This window comes from Mesoplodon bidens (genome assembly GCF_964165515.1).
Source record: "Mesoplodon bidens genome assembly, chromosome: 14".
In the NCBI taxonomy this organism is placed as follows: Eukaryota; Metazoa; Chordata; class Mammalia; order Artiodactyla; family Ziphiidae; genus Mesoplodon; species Mesoplodon bidens.
The window spans coordinates 33,173,988-33,195,921 of record NC_138170.1 but is presented as its reverse complement, the minus strand read 5'-3'; the positions used below and the strand labels follow the sequence as shown (position 1 = coordinate 33,195,921).

Below are 21,934 nucleotides of genomic sequence, written 5' to 3'. Positions count from 1 at the left end.
GCAACATTCATCACTTCAGTGTTCAAGAGAGGGATTGAGTAAATGGTGGGGTGAATTTCCAAGGAAAAAAGGCCAAATGGACCTGCATGAAACAGCATGTATCTGAATTTTGAAAAATCCAGCTATAAGCAAGCATCCTGTTTGATTTGAAAAGATTATTAAGTACTTCGTTTGCATTTGATTCAACAATTAATCATTGTACCCCCACTTTACAGATGGAACACATGTATAGAAGGAAGCGGGCTAGAAAAGTCTGAAGATCTACCAGAGATCTTAGTGTACAATAAAGTAGAAACCGGAAAAACATTCAGAGCCCTAATTTGCAACCTGCTGGGTGTCACTACTTCCAGACCTTGAGACTTAAATTTATGGTTTGTTATTGCTCTTGAAACTGGCTTGCATACGCATTGACTAGATCTGGTGAGAGTTGAGGCAGAAGTCCATGTGACGTCATCAGAGCCATGTGTTTGCCCCACTTACTTGATCACAGCTGCTTTATGGCACCACCAGAGAGCTGTGGGTTCCCTGCATGGGTGCCATGCTGTCCCTGGGGTTCTCCGTGGCTGTGACACCTGCGCTGCACAAGTGTGTGTGGTAGGGGGTCGGGGAAGGGGCTTATGCAGCAGCAGGATGAAGGCAGGGCTCTTACCTGGAAATACCGAAAACTGTTTGGTTTGTGCGGAGAGATGGCTGGGATGTTTTCCACGATGGGGTGACCTAATCCCACTGCACAGTAGGAAAGAGCAACTTTTAAACGTGCTTGTTGTTATTTTTCCCCACTGTAAATGACGGCTAAACTTTAGGCCGCATCTACCCTTCTCTTTGAATAACAATATGAATTGGGCCATTCAAGTTTTTTCCAAGTGAGTTCAAATGCGTTTTGAGTGCCCTACTGCGTGCGAGGAACTGTGTACATATCGGAGCTCTATGAAAAGCACATAGATCTAGTTGGTGGTGCAGTTTGCAAGGAGAAGTGGAGTGAGGAAGACAGTTCGGAGACAGTGACAACAGTTCTGGTGAGAAGGTTGTGGTTGTGAGAGTGTAAAGAAATGGATGGATGGATGGTGGACGATATCTTGGAGGTAAACCCGGCACCTCATAAATAGAAGCATTCATAGCTGGCACATGTGTATCATACACTGTGCTAAGTGCCAGGAATGTGCCGAGGTGGGTTCTCAGCGCCACGTGTGTAGAGAACTTACAAATAATAATAAAATGACTAAAAGTCAGTCTGTTTCTTATTATCACCATGCACGGGCAATTCTAAATAATGACAGTGAATAAAAAGCTCCTCCTGGCTGGTGCAGGCTGCTCCCACCCTGCCCCCGCCCTGGTAGGCCTCGCTAAGCACTTTCATGTTTTATCTCATGGAATTCCCACTGTGACCCTCTAGGGGTGGTACTGCTCGTCTCCCTATTTCACTGTTGAGAAAACCAAGATTCTGAGAGATTAAACAACTTGCCTGAAGTAGCGCAGTGAGAAGCAGGGACTGGAGTTGAACTCAAGCCCCTCTGGCTCTGAGGCCTGTTTTCATAACCACTCACGCGTGGACATTTGGTACAGAAGAGCATCAAAGGTGACTTCCCTGTTTCACGTCGGCAGTTATGGAGCTGGAGTCTCTTTCAGGGAAGAAGGGAAGTTAGAAGCAGGAAATGGTTCTAGGGGGAGGTGAGGCATGCCGTGTGGGATACGTGTGGTTCCGGTGCTGGTGGGATGTCCATGTGAGTTGTATGGTCAGTAGTTGGAAACGGGTTGGCTGGGGCTTTGGTGAGAGCACAAGGCTTGGTGTTACCTCCATTGAGGCTGGAGATGGATATGGAGTCATGGACCCAGAGAGAGCTGAGAGAGAAAAGGAGGAGGGCAAGGACGGAATTCAGGGGCTCCCCTGGTGGCGCAGTGGTTGAGATTCCGCCTGCCGATGCAGGGGACACGGGTTCGTGCCCCGGTCCGGGAAGATCCCACATGCCGCGGAGCGGCTGGGCCCGTGAGCCATGGCCGCTGAGCCTCCGCGTCCGGAGCCTGTGCTCCGCAACGGGAGAGGCCACAACAGTGAGAGGCCTGCGTACTGCAAAAAAAAAAAAAAAGAGAAAAAAAAAAAAAGAACGGAATTCAGGCAACGCCTCCTTTTAAAGGTTTTCTGGAGGAAAAAACCTAGAGAAAGAGACAGAGGAGCAGGCAGGAGGTCTGTCCAACGCGGAGGCGGGCTGGACTCATCTCTGCGGTCCCTTCTAGCTCCCACACTTTAATAGTCTAAGAAAAGGAAGGAAGATCCAATGATAAGAAATAGTCCATTCCCAAACAGAATCCACCTCAGTCCCCAAACTGGCTCTCCTTTCTCTCATCTTCATCTCAGTTAACATCACCATGGACCCGGAAGTTCCAACCAGGACCCTCAGATTCATCCTGGAAGGTTCCCCCTCCTCCCTGCTTCACAGATTAGTCCCTGAGTCCCATCCACACTCCCTCCTAAACACTTCCTCATTCTCTTATCCCTATCTAGTCCCGCTGCCATAGCCTCCTTGTCTCCTGCTCTTCCCTTTCCCTTATCAGCCTCCCTGCCTCTAATCAGTTGCCTCTAATCAATTACACTTGTTTGTAATTGATCCCTTACAAAGAATCCCTCATTTTGCCACCAGAGTGATTATTCCAAAGCAAAATTGGCCAAATCTCACCCCTACTTGAAAATCTGTAATATCTCCCTATTGCCCTTAGGATACATCCTCAGCATGCCATTCAAGGACCCTTGAGGTCTAACACTGGCCCCCTGAGCACCCAGGCTCCTCATTCGCCCTTTCCATACACACTTACCTTCCCCACAGGTGCTGGATGGTCCCGTACTCTGTGCACCGGCACGTGTTGTTCCCTCATCTGGAAACTCCATGACCCCTTCTCCACTTCATACATTTTCCTGCATCCTTCACAACTGATCTCAGCTGTCATAGCTTGGGGAAGCCATTCTTGGTCCTCCCCAGGAGGGAGGAAATGGCCCCTGCCTCCAGACCCATAGCGCCCTGATGGTCACCTGATAGAGAGCACTTGTCATGGTGACTGTTTCTTTACGAGCTGCCTCCCTCGTAAATAAGATGATTGAATCTTTCACTGCTATATCTCAGCCATAATAGAGATGCTTGATGATATTTATTGACCAAACGCTTGAGCAAAGTTTCAAAATAGAGGTGACCAAACCCTGAAAGTTTTATGCAGTAGAAGTACTGGGAAAGGTTTTGGTATAGGGATTAGGATATCATCAGTGACCTTTGAAAGACCTGTTTCAGGACTTTGGAAGAGAAAGAAGCTGTATTCTGAGGCATACGGGCGATACTACGACAGAGGCAACAAAGGTAGACCTTTCTGCAATTGCTTGAGGAAATATACTAAGGGCTACAATTTGGGCAGTAGCATGAGGAGGTGGTAACAAGAGGGGAAGTTTTCTCTTTTCTTTTTTTAATATTTAGGAGAAGGGAGATTTGAATGTTTACACATAGAATCATGCAGCTGTCTTTCATGGAATTGCTACTATGTTCCATGAAGTTTGTTAAAGCACAGCCTAATTATTTACTTAGGTAATAGAGAAGGAACCTTTGAAGATAAATGTAGAAAAGGACTGATGAATGGAGCAAGGATCAAGAACAAGTGGCCAGTGGAGGGGCTGAGTGGGGAGAGTGATGGGATGGCATCTCAGAGCAAGGACTTAGCAATACATGTGAACCAGGAGAGGAAGATGAAGGCAGGGAGATCTAGAAATAGACAAGAAGGGAGTCTTGGGTGTTCTTCTCCTGGATCTGTTAGCATACCAGGAGGCAAAGTCAATGGCTAAGTGTCCATGAAGTAGGATTGGGAGCTGGAGGAGAATGGAAGTCATTTGGAAAAAACTGCTGCTGGGAACACAGTAGGCAGACCAAGAAAAGGAAAAAAAAAAAAAAAAGGATTAAAAAAGATAAAAGGACTTTCACGGTGCAGTTGAGAATACATGTAGAAATAGCACAAGACACCACACTGTGACCAAGGGCTGGCTAGACTTTTAATAGGTACATTTCATAATCAACCTGCTTTTCACATGTTAAAATTAAGGCAAAATAATGAAGTTTTAGTGGCTTTCCACAGGAAAAAATAATTGCATTTTCTATTCCTTAAAAATTCGTATCATGGGGGCTTCCCTGGTGGCGCAGTGGTTGGGAGTCCGCCTGCCGATGCAGGGACACGGGTTCGTGCCCCGGTCTGGGAAGATCCCACATGCCATGGAGCGGCTGGGCCCGTGAGCCATGGCTGCTGAGCCTGCGCGTCCAGAGCCTGTGCTCCGCAACGGGAGAGGCCACAGCAGTAAGAGGCCCGCATACCGCAAAAAAAAAAAATAAATAAAAATTCGTATCATGAGACAAATTCATTGAGCTGCAATCTGAACTACTTAAGTTCCTACTATCATGTATAGGTTGGTGAACCTGAATTTGCATTAAAAGTTTTATCTCAGATTTGGAGGAAGTTATCATGCAATTACTGTACATTATCTTTCAGTGCCGGTTGTATGAGAAGTTTGCAAACTTGTTATTGATAACCTTTGAACATGAGTTCAACAGAAACCATGCAAATGCAGCTATCTGCTAAGATAAAAAATTTTTTTTCTTAGCATGATATATGAGAAAAGGGGGATTTTAAATTTAACTACAACAAATCAACACAATATTTTTAAAAACTTGAGCAACTGTAAAGGTTAACAAGTAAAATGATCTCAGGTATGCTTTTTAAATCATTCCTCTGCCAGAGTCCTGATTTTTTTTTTTTTTTTTTTGCTGTACACGGGCCTCTCACTGCTGTGGCCTCTCCCGCTGCGGAGCACAGGCTCCGGACGCGCAGGCCCAGCAGCCATGGCCCACGGGCCCAGCCGCTCCGTGGCACGTGGGATCCTCCCAGACCGGGGCACAAACCTGCGTCCCCTGCATCGGCAGGAGGACTCCCAACCACTGCACCACCAGGGAAGCCCCCAGAGTCCTGATTTTTAATAGTGGGCAGGAGGGGTGGTTGGCTTGAAAAGACTCCTTTAGATTCACATGTTGAAGTTGAATTGATCTTGACATTGCTCCAGAAGAGTCTACTATTGTCATTTTGGTTTGATGGTAAATGATATACACCTGGTTTCATAAAATAAAAAGTCACCCCACACATAATGAGCGGCTCGTTGTCATATATGAAGAACAGTTGGCTGAGTGTGATCGGCTAGTCACAGATGACTCATGTGAAGTGTTGCTGTTTAAATAGAAAGGACTACTGGCATGCAAACATACTAAAAGAAAGATAGATAGATAGATAGATAGATGGCTCATTGGTTTTTCAAATATGTTTTAGGAAAAGAACTCAAATTAAATCTCCTATTCAGTACTGCAAGGCAATGTCATGACAATGTTGGAAAGCCAACTCCCAGTAGCTGGTTTACTGCGGGCATCTCTGCCCTTGTCTTTGGGATTACCAGAGAGCCACGTGTGCAGTTACACAATGCATAAAGGCGTGGGTCATTTCTAGGACAGATAATTGAACATTAATACTCGCTGACATTGTCGAAGGAATGATATGTCAACCTGACAGAGCCTATGTGCTTACATCTGCTGATTGGCTGCAGACGAAGGCTCTGTGTCAGGATCAGACCCCAGGCCTGACTGCAGCAGGGCCAAGGATGACACAGCCATTAATCATGAGCTGCCATCTTGGGCCAAGAGAGTGTCTGTAAAATCACTCCACATCCTTTGTGTGTCTGGCAAGTTGCATCTGTTGTATTCTACAGTTTGAAGGTATGTCTCTCAGTAAAAAGAAACACCACTTCAGACTTTTGGTTTGGGTCATCTTACCTGAATTTTTAGTGAGCCAAATGCCTTTCTCCCTTTCTCCCTTCCCTTGCCCTTTGCCTTCCCTTTCCCTCCCTCCCTCCCTCCCTTCGTCTTTCTTTTACCGTCTTTCTTTCTTTCTTTTTCTTTCTTTCCTTTCTTTCTTTTTCTTTCTTTCTTTCTTTCTTTCTTTCTTTCTTTCTTTCTTTCTTTCTTTCTTTCTTTCTTTCTTTCTTTCTTTCTTTGTTTCTTTCTTTCTTTCTTTTCTTTCTCTCTTTCCCTCTCTCTCTCTTTCTTTCTTTTCTGAAACTAGCTAGACATTCTGAATAAATGGGCAAGTTTTAGGGGCTAACAGGGAGGTTCTGAGATGGCATGTCTTTTGTTCCCATGGGAACTGATTTTGATGAGTTCCTGGCTTCCTGATTCACCGTAGATATTCAGTGTAATGAAGAAATGAAACAAGAATTAAACTGAAGTTACTTGCTCTGTTTTATTTTTTTGATTCTCAACAAAATATTAAACCCTGTAGGCAGATTTCTGAACAGAGGGAAAGGTTTCTGCAGTTATTTTCTTATCCCCCGAAATCATATGAACAGCACTTTCCTGCCTCATTTATAATAAATCTTTAGTGAGTTAATCCTATTGCTCCAGTAATTCCATAGCTGATGCTTTACTGAACATGTAGCCATTCAGAGGAAAGAAAAGGAACAATCACAAGACCTCTGACACTCATCCCTTCTTAAAATCGGGGTACTCTGGTGGTGGTTACTCTGTGTAGGTTTCTCTGCATAAAATGGGATGAAATAGGGCCCCTGAGAGCAGCCATTATCACATATTGGTTAACATCACAGATTTTTAAAATCCCAGTTGCATTGGAGCCATGAAAAAAGAAAGCTTTCATCTGTAAAATCTTGTTTCCCTTTGTTATTAAAATAAATGAAGCCATTAAGCAAAATATATGCATATAATAGTGGAGTTCATCATTTGGCATCATCAAAATGACGGAATTTTGCATTTTAAAAAAATCTGGGCTGCCATCTTAGAAAGTTTGATGTAAGGTGCAAATCCAAATATGCTAGAGGCTTCTGAAACTTTATGCCATATTACATACGTTTTTCTCTTTAGTTTGCTTATTTATATATTTATCTGAACCAACAAACAGTAGAATTCTGTTTAAGAAGGCTTAGAAAACATGACAGCACTCCCCCGCCAGAATCCTGTGACCAAGTGAATTAATTGTAACTATTGATGAGCTCCTATTGTGAACGTGTTGGAATCGAAATAATTTCCAGATACTTTATTTCCAAAGGTTTGTTTTTAATTACAGTGGCATTTGGTTGGCACGCAAGGGTGAGTTCTCACTCTTGATCTATCCTAGCTGGAGCCCAGGCCAAAAGATTCTCTGCTCCCTTTTCTCGAGAGCACACTTTTCTGCCAAATGTGGCACTCATCCCCTGCCAAGGAAGGTGGGCGAATTGCCACTTCTGACTCCCGGCCACCAAAAGACAAAGGCTCTCAACATCCCGAAGTCCAGTGAGCCAGAATGGACCTCACACCTTGAAGGTTTCGGATTATTGATTTTTTTTCCCCTATAGACTTTATAATATGGAATATTTACTCGGTGCCTCGGTCTGTCCCCGAGGGTGGTTTAGGCACTTACAGGAGTGTGTGAATCCTTGCAGGCCACTGGAGGGTCATTCAAGTGTCCTTACTCATCTGTCTGAGGCCTGAGCACATCCACACTGTCTCGCCTCCTACATCTTGCTTTTGTAGTGTTTTCTTTTTTACACTCTTTTAGTACAAACGTAGTAATTAATCTACTTCTGTGAAGCTCAGGTAAATTCAAGAGGGGTTGTAGCTGAATATAAAACATCTGATAGGGAAAACATAACCTCCCTTTCTTTTAGCAGGCCCAGCCATATGATTTGTGGAGAATGCATACATCCTCCATATAAACTGTGCCAACTGAAAATGCAGGGCTTCTAAAAAAAAATGTTTGAAGAATTTCAAGATGGCGCCATCAGCAAATGAAACCAGGCATGGGGCTCTTCTGTGTGGGGGGCCCTGTGTGACTGCCTTTGTAGCTCCCCCTTCTTTAGATATCCTGGAAGTGATTGTCTAAATAAAGAGAATTGTAAGAAAACATTAAAACCTAATTTGAACACTAGAAAAATAAATGACAAGAATTACCTAGTCAAACCCTCTTCCTTACAAACTGTGGGAAAAAAATATATATGTATATAGTATGTTTAGTTAGATTATCCCATCCTTGTGAGTCATCTCAGGTTCAGTTACTATTTACTAAGCCCTCCGTCCAGGCCAGCCACTATGCCAAGCAATTTAATGTGTGTTGTCTCATTTGACCCCCGCCGGTTCTGTCATCCTCATTTTCACTGATGAGGAAGCTGAGGCTCAGAAGACTGAAATGCCTTGATCAAGGTCACACAGTTAATGTGGGTTCTGAGCTTCAGTTATCTAGCTCAATTGGTACACCTAACGGCACCTCTTGAAACCAATAACTCTTAAAATGTTTTCCTTTAGATTTGCTATTTGTCAATGTGTAACCACATCACTGGAGCAGAAATGGACTTAATGACCACTCTCCTGACCTACACAGGTTGATGAGTCTCCACACATGCCCAGGTTCTCCTAGGAAGTGACTTAGGAGGGGGGAAAATTAGGCCTCTTGTATATGTTATTAGCAAACTCATGTCACACATGAAATGGCAAAGAAAGACACATTAAATAAAACAAAACTAAGTCTAGTTGTGTCAAAGAGAAACAAACTACCCGGTCATTGGGTAACAATAGTTCTTTCCCAAAGCCAGTTGTAGAAGGGGCAAATGCCATTATTTAAGACCTTCTAGCATTACTACTTAGGTTACTTATGTAAGTTTTGTTAGAAATGACGACAGCCAGTTTGAAAGATGTTCTGTTTTATCTGGTTTTAGTCTGAGTTTTTTGTTTCACCCTTTGTGTATAGAGCAATGCACATTTACACAGTAAAACAGAGGCTGGGCTCACCAACTCACGGTAGCTTTCTGAAGGACATGGCTACAGCTCTTTATTTTATCATCAAAAGATAAACTTTGAGCTTCAGAAGAGTGTAAAAGTAGGAGGCCTGGTCTCCAGGCCTATGAGCCACAACTTCCTAACCTCATAATCTGCCATGTATCCACTCTGAGTTTTGTTTTTTCTCCTATAGAATGGAGGCAACATTACCTGTCCTTCCAACTTGGCCAAGTAGTTGTAAGGCTCAAATTTCATAAAATATAATAAAAGCTCTTTGAAAATGTAAAGTGTTTTACAAATATAAAGGATATAAAAGATCACCCAACTCAAAGTCTTAAAAAAAAAAAGCCTCAAACTAGTCAAGTTAACTCTTTTTTTATTCTTTTGCAGATTATATTCCATTATAGGTTATTACAGGATATTGGGTATAATTTCCTATGCTATACAGTAAATCCTTGTTTCTTATCTATTTTATGTATAGAAGTTTGTATCTGTTAATTCCATACTCCTAATTTGTCCCTCCCCCCCTCCTTTTTGGTAACCGTAAGTTTGTTTTCTATGTCTGTGAGTATTTTTCTATTTTGTATATAGATTTATTTGTATTATTTTTTAGATTCCACACATAAGTGATATCATATAGTATATTTGTCTTTCTCTGTCTGACTTATTTCACTAAGTATAATACTCTCTAGGTCCACCCATGTTGCTGCAAATGGCATATTTCATTCTTTTTTCTGGCTGAGTAATATTCCATTGTGTATATATTCCACATCTTCTTAAGACTGTCTGTTGATGGGCAGTTGGGTTGCTTCCATGTCTTGGCTGTTGTAAATAGTGCTGCTATGAACATTGGGGTGCATGTATCTTTTTGAATTAGAGTTTTCATTTTTTCTGGATATAGTCCCCAGAGTGGAATTGCTGGATTGTATGGTACTTCCATTTTTAGTTTTTTAATGAACCTCCATACTGTTTTCCGTAGTGGCTGCCCCAATTTACATTCCAAGTTAACTTTGAATACCTTTATTTCTGCCACCTTTATCTTGTCATCTTGTTGATGACAGGTGCCACTCTTTTTCCTACTCATCTAAGATGTTCCAGGAACATCTTAGAGCTCTGTGGGAATGCCACGGAAAAATGTCCACAGCCCTGTGAGCATTTCCCTGTCCAGTTAGACTGGACGACTGAGAAAGCATAATTTGGAAAACAAATACTGGGGATCTGCCCAAATTTTGACTAAGACTCTTCCTTCTTCTATAATCCACTCTGGAGACAGACAGTGAATTCACATCAATAAATGCTGTGGGGAGTTAAAAAGGGTTTGCTTAAGAAGGTTCATAAAGATAAAGGTAATCTTATTACTAAGACAATTTAAAGTTTTTAGTTTTTTTTTTTTTTTCTTAAAGGGAAATTCTCTTTAGTTTGATTGCAAGATAAGGGTTTTGTTGTTAACCAAGATAAAATATAGTGCTGAGTAATCTCTTAAATTAAAAATTGAAGTGTATGTTACAGAGAATAGAGATAATGAAAGAGCTTAGACTACAATGGATAAAGGGAAGAGAATTTTCATGAAAATTAGCTAAGTAAAGGTAAATTGTGTTTGGACTTTAACTTCAGATCTGGGTGCTCTGCTGTTTGGCATATGTTGAGTTGATAATGCCCATGTGTTAAAGAATTCTGGTGGTTTCTTTGCCTCTTGCACAGCTTATAAAAATGCAAGCAGACCCACCTAATGAATATTAATAGGAAGGATGTGTAGATAACACATAAAGCCCCTGGATCTGTGGACTTTGGATGGAGTAGTCAGAAAGGATTTCTGTGGCTTTATTTAATACCAAATTTACATACTTTTAAAGAATAAACATCATCTTAATATTTTAATATCAATATTCCAAAGTGGAGATTTTAGTGAAATAAAAAGCTTAATTTTCCTTCCCTGAACATTATATTCATCAAGGTCTGCATTTTAAGAGACAGGAAACTGTTAGCTAAAAAAGAAATTAACTTAATCCCCCTTCATTAAGTTCCAGTCTTTTTTTTTGTTACTTAGAGACAAGTAATAATTATATCCACAGCAATGCAAAGCATGTTTTACACTTTTGTTATACAAAAGAACTGCAGTTGTTAAGGTGACAGCAAAAGAAAATGAGAACATTGATAAATACTGATACATTTTTTTTCCTGAAATCTTCTCTGACTCTTGAAAGTAAATTTCACTCAGGTGTCTGAGCAGCATTTTAATTCATTAACAGCAGAAATCTACACGTGGTCTTAGAAAATGTCAATCAAGTAGCTAAACAATATTTTCCCAGCTAAGGTTATAAACATGAAAGCTAAGTGGGTGGAAGAGATCTCAAATGACTGTACATCTCAGTTCTTTTAGAAAGTCTAAAAGGTGGGCATTTTGTTTTCAAATTGGTATTTTTTTGGATGGAACTTTCAGCAAGTACACAGTAAATCTCAGCGGTGTATATTATTTAAAGCATATACTCTCTCTCTCTTTGGCATTGTGAAAAGACATTTTCAATTTTAGCTTTACCAAAGGGGGAAATCATTAAAATGTAGTTTGTATCACTTGATTCCGTTATTTGTCATCTTTATGGCTGTTCTGTAGTTTTCACGGCACCTTTAATGGTAAGCTTGGTCAGGAGAGGTGAGCAGGAATGTGCATAGACTTGGCTGCGGGTGCTGCTGACAGTGTCTGCTAGCTGGGCTTCAATCCATGTCCCTGTAGATTTTAACGTCCCCACAGACTGCTGGCAGCCTGCTTCCAGCTGTGGCAGGCATGATGCAGTGAATTGCTTTTGAATGTTCTTTACTCAAATAGGCAGTAATTACAAGCTTAAAGAGGTTTAGTGGTCCAGTAAACTACATAATCACCCCTGAATTAGCCTGGGCTCATCAGTCGCAGTCCAGCAAGCTCGAGTCTGCTGTTTGTATGCAGCCTTGATCACATAGCAACCTGATCAGCAGGTGTGGAACAGCCAGAGTCCCCCATAAACACAACTGTCTACTGGGGACAATGATCTCTAATGAGATGAGGCTACACCAGCACTGTAATTTAAGTGGGAAAATTAGCACTAGAGAATGAGCACCAGTTCCAGGGGTCTTTAGTCATATTGGGAGCAGCATGAATTCTCCCTCTCTCTCTCCCTAGCTCTCGCTTTCTCTCTCTCAAAACATCTTCTCACCAAGTGTACTGGTTTTTGCTTCTCACTTATGGATACTTTATTCTTTTTACAAGGGTTTTTCCTCAATATTTAATGCTGGACAGGGTGTCTGTAAAGGCAGTAATGATGACTGTCAACAGTCTCATTCCAAATGGTACCACTGTATTTCATCTTCCTTGTCTTTTCTCTTCATGGCTTCAAAACCCTTTCACTTTGATTTTTAAAGTGGAAAAGTGTTCTACAGGTTGGGGATAGGTCTCCTTTTAGCTGGCACGCTCTCAGCAATAGCGGAGATGAGCTGTATGTAGTTTGGAAAAGATCCTTACTTTACTGGAGTTTATGGTATAAACTGGCCATGGACTTTCTTTTCAGAAAAGTGGTCCAGGATGGTGTGCTATTGTTTTGTTTTATTGCTCCAGTGAAATTCTTGGGGGAGAGCCTGTATGTCGAAACAGTAGTCTCCTCTGTTCTTTCCTCAGTCCTGTAAGATGGAGAACTTGAATTTTATTACATTGCCGTTGGAGAGTGGGAAGGGAACTTTTGCAACAAATAAACCCAACAACAACATAGAGCGGATTTTGGAGAAACTTCGGGGGAAATTATACATGCTAAAAAAGATAAACAGAATAGCACAGGAATGAAGAACATGGGTTTCTTAGGGTCAAATCCCAGCTTCATCCTATTTGTGAGTAACTTAGACCCTGTGCCTCAGTTTCCCCATCTGTAACATCAGGGTAAAAACACTGATCTCATAGACTTGTTATAAGTATTAAACAAGTGAATACTGGTAAAGCACTGAGAACATTGCCTGATGCAGAGTAAACATTATAAAAATGTCAGTTAAATAAAGTAAATAAAATCTGTACTGCTTTGGGGATTTGTAGAACTGAGTGAGAAGGCTGAACAGTTGTTAAAATGGGGGCTGCTAGTTTTCTGATGTTTCTCTGAAGTCATTGACTTATAAATGCTAGTTCAGGCATTTTGGGTGTCTCTAACTTCAATAGCACTCATTCATTCATACAACAAATATTTATTGGGCACAGAGCTGGGCTAGTTGCCTTGTAAATGGCAATAGCATCCCTGTGTTTTTATTAGTATTCTACTAAAATGAAATGGTTCCAAATGTAATCTAACTCATATTTGATTAAGAATCACAAACAAAATGAAAGTAATTGGTAGAAAAACACACAACAATTAATTTCAAAGCAGACAATTTAGGGCATATTGTAATGCAGGTGGATGGAAGAGCAGGCATTTGTTTCTATGACCCTTAAAGCGTGTTCTCATATATAACCTACTATCATTCTCGAGTTTATAAGCAACACTAGAAGAACGAATAAAGTGATGGATGTATTAGTTTCCATTGAGTTTTGTATCTTGTAGCAAAATTTCCTATTGCTTCCATTAACAGAACTGAGTTGTAGACACATACACATTAAGATAATAGCTTCTTCATAAAATGAGTAGTAATCATCATCTATATATTCATGATTAACTCATCAGGAATGAGTGGGATTGCTCCACCCATCATTTGGAAAACAAAATAATTTGGAAGTGAATTTTCTCAACTTGTATGTTGTCACCAAGTTTCAAATCCCAGCTCTATTACTTACATGCTTGTGTGAACGTGAGAAAGTAATTTGTCCTTTCTATGCTCAAGTTTCTTCATCTATCAAATGGGTATAATTTATGAGCCTCCCTCGTAAAGTTTTTGTGAGGATTAAATGAGTTAATGCATGTGAAGGATTTGGAACAATGCCTGGTACATCCTCACTTCTTAATACGTGTTACCATTACTACTTCTATCACTCTTACTAATACTAGAAAGCTGCTATTAATAAAGTCCCTTTGGATAGTTGCTGGAGGGAGAATCTGGGGAAAGGTCCTGGTGAACTAACTTTCACCTCACAGCCCCATCCCTGCCCCTTGATATTTGCCTGCAGGGCAGAAGCTGTGGGGATGCGGTGGAGGAGAGGAAAGCAGCAACTTTTCCTGGATCAAGGCTATTGAAACTGCAGAGAAACATTCAGTCACCTCTCACCACAATGGTTAACTTTGTTCATATTCCATTAGAATATGTTTTTGGTTTTAAAATGTTTACCTTAAAAAAGGGAATGGAGAAATGGGAAAGAAACATCAGTGGAAGGGTAGCCAAGTAGAGAAACTCAGGGGAGGGCAGACCTGGCTCCAGAACTAAGTAGCTGTGAGCCTTTGTTCATGTTTTGGGACCTAGCCAAGCCTCAGCTTCCTCATCTATAAAATGGAGCTAAGCATAGCCCCTACTCATGGGGGTCACCAAGAGCACATGAGATAATGCATGTAATGCATATGTCCTACTGACAAACAGTAAGAGTTCAAATGAGCTATTATTTAAAATGATTTGGAAAGGACACAAAAGTGAAGCATGGCCCCTATTCCCACCCCCACTCTCATCCCCCTACTCCTCTTACCCTGTTTTTCTTATTGGCCTTTTTGTGTTTCCTTTTATAGCCATGGTTTCCTACTAAGAGAATCAATATTCAGGGAGTTCATTAATCATCATAACTGTTCAAAATAATTTTAGCACTCTTCATGAATTTTAATACTTTTAGGAGGAGGATATAAGTAATTGCTAATTTAGAGTCTAAATTTTATGTCTTTAATGCATATATTTAAAAATACTCCTGGAACATATCTATAGCTACTGAAGAATGCATCTAAACATAGTTATTATAATGGAATTGCAAGCAACTTAAAAAAAAATCCCCAATACAAAGGACTATGAAATCCCTTAATGTAGTATCTGTTTTTTTCTATTTAGTGCTTTTATTTTATATTAATTAATATTTACAAGAAATTAAAAGATCAGATAGGTAAGACAGGCGAGGCGTTGTAGTATAAGCCTCTTATAATTAACTATAAAACAATGTTTTCAGTGCTGTGAATGGTATAGTCTCAGTGCAAAAGTGAAGACTGTTATGAAATGCTAGCCAGTGCTCAATTTTTCCTTCCACACTTATGTCATTTTCATGTGATAAGATCAAGTTCAGAGATTCCCACCTGACCTTCCTGCTTGCACACCTCTACTAGCAACTTCTTATAACTGCTGCTAGATAGACAAGAAATCAAATCTGAGGGCTTGTCTGGAAAATGGCTTGACTAGGCTTCAGAAAAAGGCAGTGCTGAACGATCAACGGAGCACATTTAGTTTGAGCAACTGGGCAATCTAGGAGCGTTGGTGGAGAATTAAGAAAAGAGGTTGAAGTCCTGTGACTTCACTGATGATGCTCCAAACATTTTTGGCTTCTTAGCCGTACAGACCTCACCGTTCTTCTTTTGATTCCAGCCTGTGTGAGGATGCAGGACTCAACTGCTATGCATTCAGGCAATGCTCTTCCACTGCACGGTACACGCTTTTGTAATGCAAATGAGAGGCACAAAGTGTCTCTTTGATAATGTGCAGTCAGAAGACAAAAAAGCATTCACTGAAACAGTAAAACTAATTCATAAAGCTGAAAGACAATAGTGAAGCATTATGGATTTTTTTAAAGGAAAAAAGTATCCTAGATCAATGTAATTGTCACAGTGTAAGCTATTCATAGTCAATGCATAAGGGGAAAATGGCTGCAAGTTTATTTAAAGTGGCAGAAGTTTTTATAGGCAAAAAAAATTCATGTTAAACAAATATAAATATATTTGGTTAACAGGCTTCTGCTTCTGCTCTTAGAGGTCACATATATAGCTGGTTATTTTAATTTAGACAGATCCACAATATTCCCTTAGTGACAAAAACTCAGTAGAAGTTTTAAAAGAACACAGAGATCCAATGGTTAAGTGCCATATGGTAGATTTTTTTCTTCTTCTTTAAAGGGAGTATCTCTCCATCACATACCAGAGTTTAGCTCAAGGTCAATTTATATTAATGCATTAAACTTTGCTGTGGAGGAGGCAAAGGGCTGGAGGAAAAAAGGATAAAAGAAGTTCCAAAATTGTTCTTCCAACATATTCAGCCAAGCAACAGAACATTGCCTTGATAAGGGTGATATTGGACGGTTGCCACAATTCCTCCTGTTAGATCAGCTCTCCCGGTACCTATTCCCATACCTTTTAAAGTATAGCATGTAACATTTTGCTTGAAAATTGCTTCCACCTCTATTGCTTTGTTATAGCTGTTTTGCAGTTTCGGTGGAGAGGCAGTTCTGTGTCACAAGAAATTACTAATCTGAGGCTTGAGAAGGGGCAGCGTAGCTTTCCATTATCTCACCAGTGAGCTCTGTACAGGATTATTTTCAAAATTTCTGTTGCCATTACAATGAGCTGTTAGAGTGGGCAAGGCAGAGAGGGAGGGACCATTATTGAAACTTGGTTACCAGGGTAGATAAGATAAAGTTCATCACTGTCCTGGCATCCACATTTGCAGTCAGGGGTGGAAAATTTGATGAAAGGGGTACATTTGGTCAAGGATATCATTCAGATAGAAGGTTGGACATTTTCCATCTGTGTGTGCTGAAGAGTTTCTCTTTTCCTATTAATGCTCATCTGAAAGAGTGGGTTTGACTGTTTACAGAAATAAGTTTTCTTCCAATGTATTGTAAACTTGTAAATATCAGATAACCAACATCAGAAACCCCCTCCTGTCCTCATCTCAAAATATAAGATTGGAATTGGGCAGAGATAACTTTCTTTAGAAAGTTGCCATTTTCTTTCTGTCACTTCCTATTCTCTCTGGCTGGTGAAAGGACCGTTCAGACTTAATTTTTATGAAAGCTATTTTTAGATGTTTTTTTTATTTTTAATTTTATTTTTGGCTGTGTTGGGTCTTTGTTGCTGCGTGCGGGCTTTGTCTAGATGCGGCGAGCGGGGGCTACTCTTCGTTGTGGTGCACGGGCTTCTTACTGCAGTGGCTTCTCTTGTTGCGGCGCACAGGCTCTAGGTACGCGGGCTTCAGTAGTTGCGGCACGCAGGCTCAGTAGTTGTGGCTCGCAGGCTCTAGAGCGCAGGCTCAGTAGTTGTGGCGCATGGGCTTAGTTGCTCCGCAGCATGTGGGATCTTCCCCAGCACTAGCAGGTGGATTCTTAACCACTGTGCCACCAGGGAAGTCCTCGATTTTTTTTTTTTTTTGAGACAACCTCTATTTCTGTTACACAGGACACATACTCTAGGGATCATTTTATTCTTTGATGGGGTTATTGAGCCATCACTGCTGTCTGAGGTCATTATTAGAAGTCACACTGCAGATCTAGAAACACAGGAAGAGTGGCAAGCAGGGTCTGTTTCAGCAGGAGGCTGGGAAGAAGTCAGCGTGTTGATTATTGAAATCAGAATAACCGTTTTGTGAGTCCTTGCCTTTAGCTCGGGTTCCACTGCCCAAGCCACTTGTTTTCCCTTTGAGTCCAGCAGCTCTTCTCTCCCCAGCGAAACCCACCTAATACATGTGTGCAGGTTTAATGTTGGAAGGGAGGGTCAGCTTTACCCATACATAATCACTGTTTTATGGCTTTCACTCATTCCTGAGGTGTTAATGCAGATCAAATGGGAAACACTCGAGAAGGAAGCCTTGCAGCTACTGCACTGCCCCCGCTCTCCGGTCTCAATCATTAATTCTTATTGTAAGATCTAAAGGTAATTTTGTTTACTCTCTTAATGCGTTGCCGTTCTCCCAGTGGCCCTTGCCTATCCTTTCTCAAATTCCCATCTTGATCAATTGTTTGCAAATAATTAAGCTTTTAAGAGATAATGGCAGGAAGCTAATGTACACAACAAAGACGAGGTCTCCTGTCACTGTCTATTGGACTGTGGTCAAATTTGCTTTGATATCCCGTAGCGATTAGGTTGATTGGTGTATCTGGCAAGTGCAATCCCTCTTTTCTTCACAAGAACCTACCGATCTTTCTTAAACCAGTGTCCTTGCCGCTTAGATGCCATAATAGCAGAGGTGTTCAGGAAAGTGGCAAGGGAGACCTAGCCCTGTGGCTGCAATGGTTTGGAATGAATTTCCATTTTCTTCCTAATATGGCACTCGTCCTTCTCTCTTTTGTAAAATGACATCTACCTTTGCCCTTCTCGTGGCCTCACTAGCCCTGTGGGCGGAACGCAACCTGGGCTTTGAATGTTTTCGCAGCAGCCTTGCCTGTGGCATGTTGGGTTTTTGTCAAGTCATTTTTATTTTTTTAAGTCTACAAAGGAATAACTCATACTGTCCACAAAAAGCTTATCTAGTAAAGATGCATAGGATTTAAGATAGTTAAACAGATTGGATTTCAGTTAAAAAGCCTACTTCTTTGTGAATTTTTGACTGACTGTGGATTAGCTACCTAAAGTTGTGGCTTTCATGTGATTCTAGCAATTATGGAATTTTTTTTGGGGGGGTGGGAATTGAAAGTTTGTGGGACACCAGGTTCAAGAACTATGAAAAAAAGAAAAATATCCAGTCGGTCTACCATAGACAAAGGTTTAGGAGTTTTGTTGATACCTTTTGCCCCCTTAACAATGACCAGATTATTGTGACATTTAATTTCATCCAGGCTCATTCATTTCTATTAAAAAAAATATCCTGAACAACTGAAAATTGTTTAATGGAGACAGAGTGCTGGGTCGCCATAGCTTGAGGCTGCCTGGCAATTATGCTGCATGAAATTAGGCACAGTTTGTTCCAATTACTTAAAATCAGATCACATGAAAAGTGACAGAGAAAAAAACGGTTAGAACTTTCTCATTTTATGATATTTAAATTCTGAAATCAGAAACTGCATGATGTAAAGAAACAACCTAAACTTGCACTGACAATTTGCAGGCCATAGATTGCTCTTTGAAGCTATAATGATTCAGGTAATGTTAATGATCCAAAGAGAATTTTCCTGACACCCTTTGCATAAATAAAATGTGAATTCCACTTGCTTTCTCAGAATGCATGTAAAACTTGCTCACAAACAGGCATGCAAAAATACTCTTGAAAACACAGCACAAATAAATGACTGTGACAATTCTCAATTTTCAAAGTAACTAAAGGTAAATGGCATAAATATTAATTTTTATCCAGTTCTGGTCATAATATTAAGACACAACTAACAAGACGGCAAAAGGTGTCACCATCCAGCTGTAGTGAAGAGGGACCATTGACGTATTTATTAATTCAATTGAAAAGCACTGAAAGAGATTTCCAGAGGACCTGCAAAACTGTAAGCAAATCATATAACAGAAGATGTTATAGATTGGAAATGACTTGTGTACATCGGTGTACAGCTTTATATAGCAAATAGTGCCAACAGCTAGATGCTAAAATTTGCATATTTCAAAGTCAGGCTTTTATTCCTCAAGAATTGCTAGCCTGGCTAACCTCCAGATGATAAAATCGAGAAGTTGTCCCTTTTTCAAAGTCTCATAGTTAGTGAATGGCAGCATAATTTATACAGTCTAAAAGGGTCGTATGTAACTTTGTGCAATTCTTCAACTAGTGTAGACATAGAACTGCTATATATGAAACCACAATTCAGTATTCAGTTCAGAGGATAAAAGATTCATTTGGTTTGTATTGTGTGGCAAACCTTTATGAAGTGCGAGTCATGTTTTAAACCTTAGGGCAGTGTATTGCTTTTAGGTCAGTATCCAATTGTGAGATTTTGCCTGTGATGACTGGCATAATGGTGAATAGGGTGACTGTCACCTGTGATCTCTGCCGATTATGGAGGTGATATACTTTCATTTGAAAAGAGTGGGTAGACATCACTTTTAGGAATGAAGTAAGGAAAGTCGTGTTGTGGATCTCAAATTGGATTGTTTATACTTCCTGTGGGCTTAAAAAATTTTATTATACATTTTGATGTTGCATCTGAGTGGAGAGTATCTGTGTATCATGGCAAGTCAGAGCCATTCCTTTGTTCCACTGATATTTACTGGTTTTCTTTATGTGCAGTTCTGGGCTTTAAGGATGGTGAATGAGAAAGGCGAGGGTGTTAGAGATGCTACATGAGTGAGAAGAGACGCATGACCAGGGAAAGAAATAATCAGAACGGGTGTTTCATAGAGTGATGCTTGCTATTGGAGAAAAAGGGGAAAGACTGGTGTGAGAGTGATAAAGTGGTCTGGTGGAGAGTGGGGAGACTAAGGCTTGGCATTTGAGCTGAGACCTGACAGTGACCTTGGAGCAGGAGCCTGAGGGTAGGAACCAGCTTGGTGTGTTGGAAGAACACACCACACAGAGGGGTGCGGTGGGGCGAGAAGAGGATGCCCATCTGGGAAGTGGGCAGGGCTGGGTGGTGGCACGCACTGCTGGGCAAGGTGAGAGGTCTGGAGGTTTCTGAGGCGGGACAGGAATGGAGATTATGAAAGGCGTTTGCCATATCCTTCTGTCATGATGAGGCTTAGACACTGGATGGGAAGCAGGAAATGTCCCTAGGTCGTGTCGCTGCGGACTGTGCCTTCCCCTGGCCAGTTTCCTCACCAGTAAAACAGGAGGGACAATAGATTCTATTTATGTCCCTCAGAGGGATACAATGGGGATTAATTACCATTCTGTCTGTAATATACTTGGAGCTCTTTAGAGAGAGGCACTATATTCCGTGAAAGCAAAGCCTTATTCTAACTGTGTATTTATTGATTAAGTGACAATCAAGACACAATGCTTATGGGAAAAATGGCTACATCTTTGCTCTCCACACATCGAATCCCATGTGTATAGATACAGAACATATTTAAACTTATAAGTAAGAGCATTGAAGTGGTCATTAACGAGCCTTCTTAGCATCTAATCAGACATTATTAATAAGATTGAAAGCTATGTTAATTAGCATTCAATAGACCAGAATTTAGTTTCCGATGGCACATACAGTTAAATGGAGAGTTGGGGGTGCCCTTTCCCATTCATAAAGAGAATAGAAGGTTGACTATCAGAACAATTATTATCTTGGGAGAATTTATTGGGGTGCAGTGTTTCAAAGTAGCCCATGTCACCAATGGATGGAAACCATGTCCTCAGCTCCTCTCCCAGGCTTTAGAAATGTATATTTCAAATTTAGATATAGTTGACTATTAAACAGAAAGTATCTTGCCAAAACTAATCTTAGTAGAATTCTAAACATCTTACAAGAAGGTATAGATTTCATTTTATTATCTAATCCTGTAATATTTTTGTATCCACTCTAACTCCTGAGGCTTTTTCTTCGCACGCAAAATGTGCTGGTCTTTGACCTTATATTGGCCTGTGTTCAGAATCCCAGCATATGTTGACATTCAGATAGGGAAACCAACTTTAGTAGAATTTCATTTGTTTGTGCTTTGCAGAAGAGCTAAAATGAATAGTGTGTGTGTGTGTGTTTTTAAATACACCCACTTTAATTTTGATATTTGCGTCCAGCAGCATGGTGTTTTGGGAGGAGGATATCATGTTAACAAGTTGCTTAACTCCTGGGGACCTGAGCTGAGCTTGTTGGTCCAAATGATTCAGCTTTAAAAATCTGTGGTTCTAGGGCTTCCCTGGTGGCGCAGTGGTTGAGAGTCCGCCTGCCAATGCAGGGGACATGGGTTCGTGCCCCGATCTGGGAAGATCCCACATGCCGCGGAGCGGCTAGGCCCGTGAGCCATGGCCACTGAGCCTGCGCATCCGGAGCCTGTGCTCCGCAACGGGAGAGGCCACAGCAGTGAGAGGCCTGCGTACCGCAAAAAAAAAAAAAAAAAAAAAATCTGTGGTTCTAGAAAATATTACATCAAAGTGGTACACTTTTGTACGCTCAAAAAGAACTTGTTATTTTAATCCCATAAAATACAGTGAAGATCCTACTGAATTTTGTGTTTGCAACAAATAAACCTGTTAAAGAATAAACTCAGTATCAAGGTTCTGCACGTATCCTAAGTAGCTATTTATACACTTCACTAATCTTGGTAATTGGCTTGTCTTTTACTGCCATTAATTAGATGATGTAGTATTCCATTAATAAGAGTGACACACCTCAGCATTTTTACCTTTAA

General features: G+C 40.8%; 1 protein-coding gene across 4 annotated transcripts in view; it reads left to right on the top strand.

Moving 5' to 3' along the window:
- MEIS1 (Meis homeobox 1) overlaps nt 1-21,934 on the top strand; it is a 139,674-nt gene that overhangs the window by 91,726 nt on the left and 26,014 nt on the right. The window lies entirely within an intron of this gene.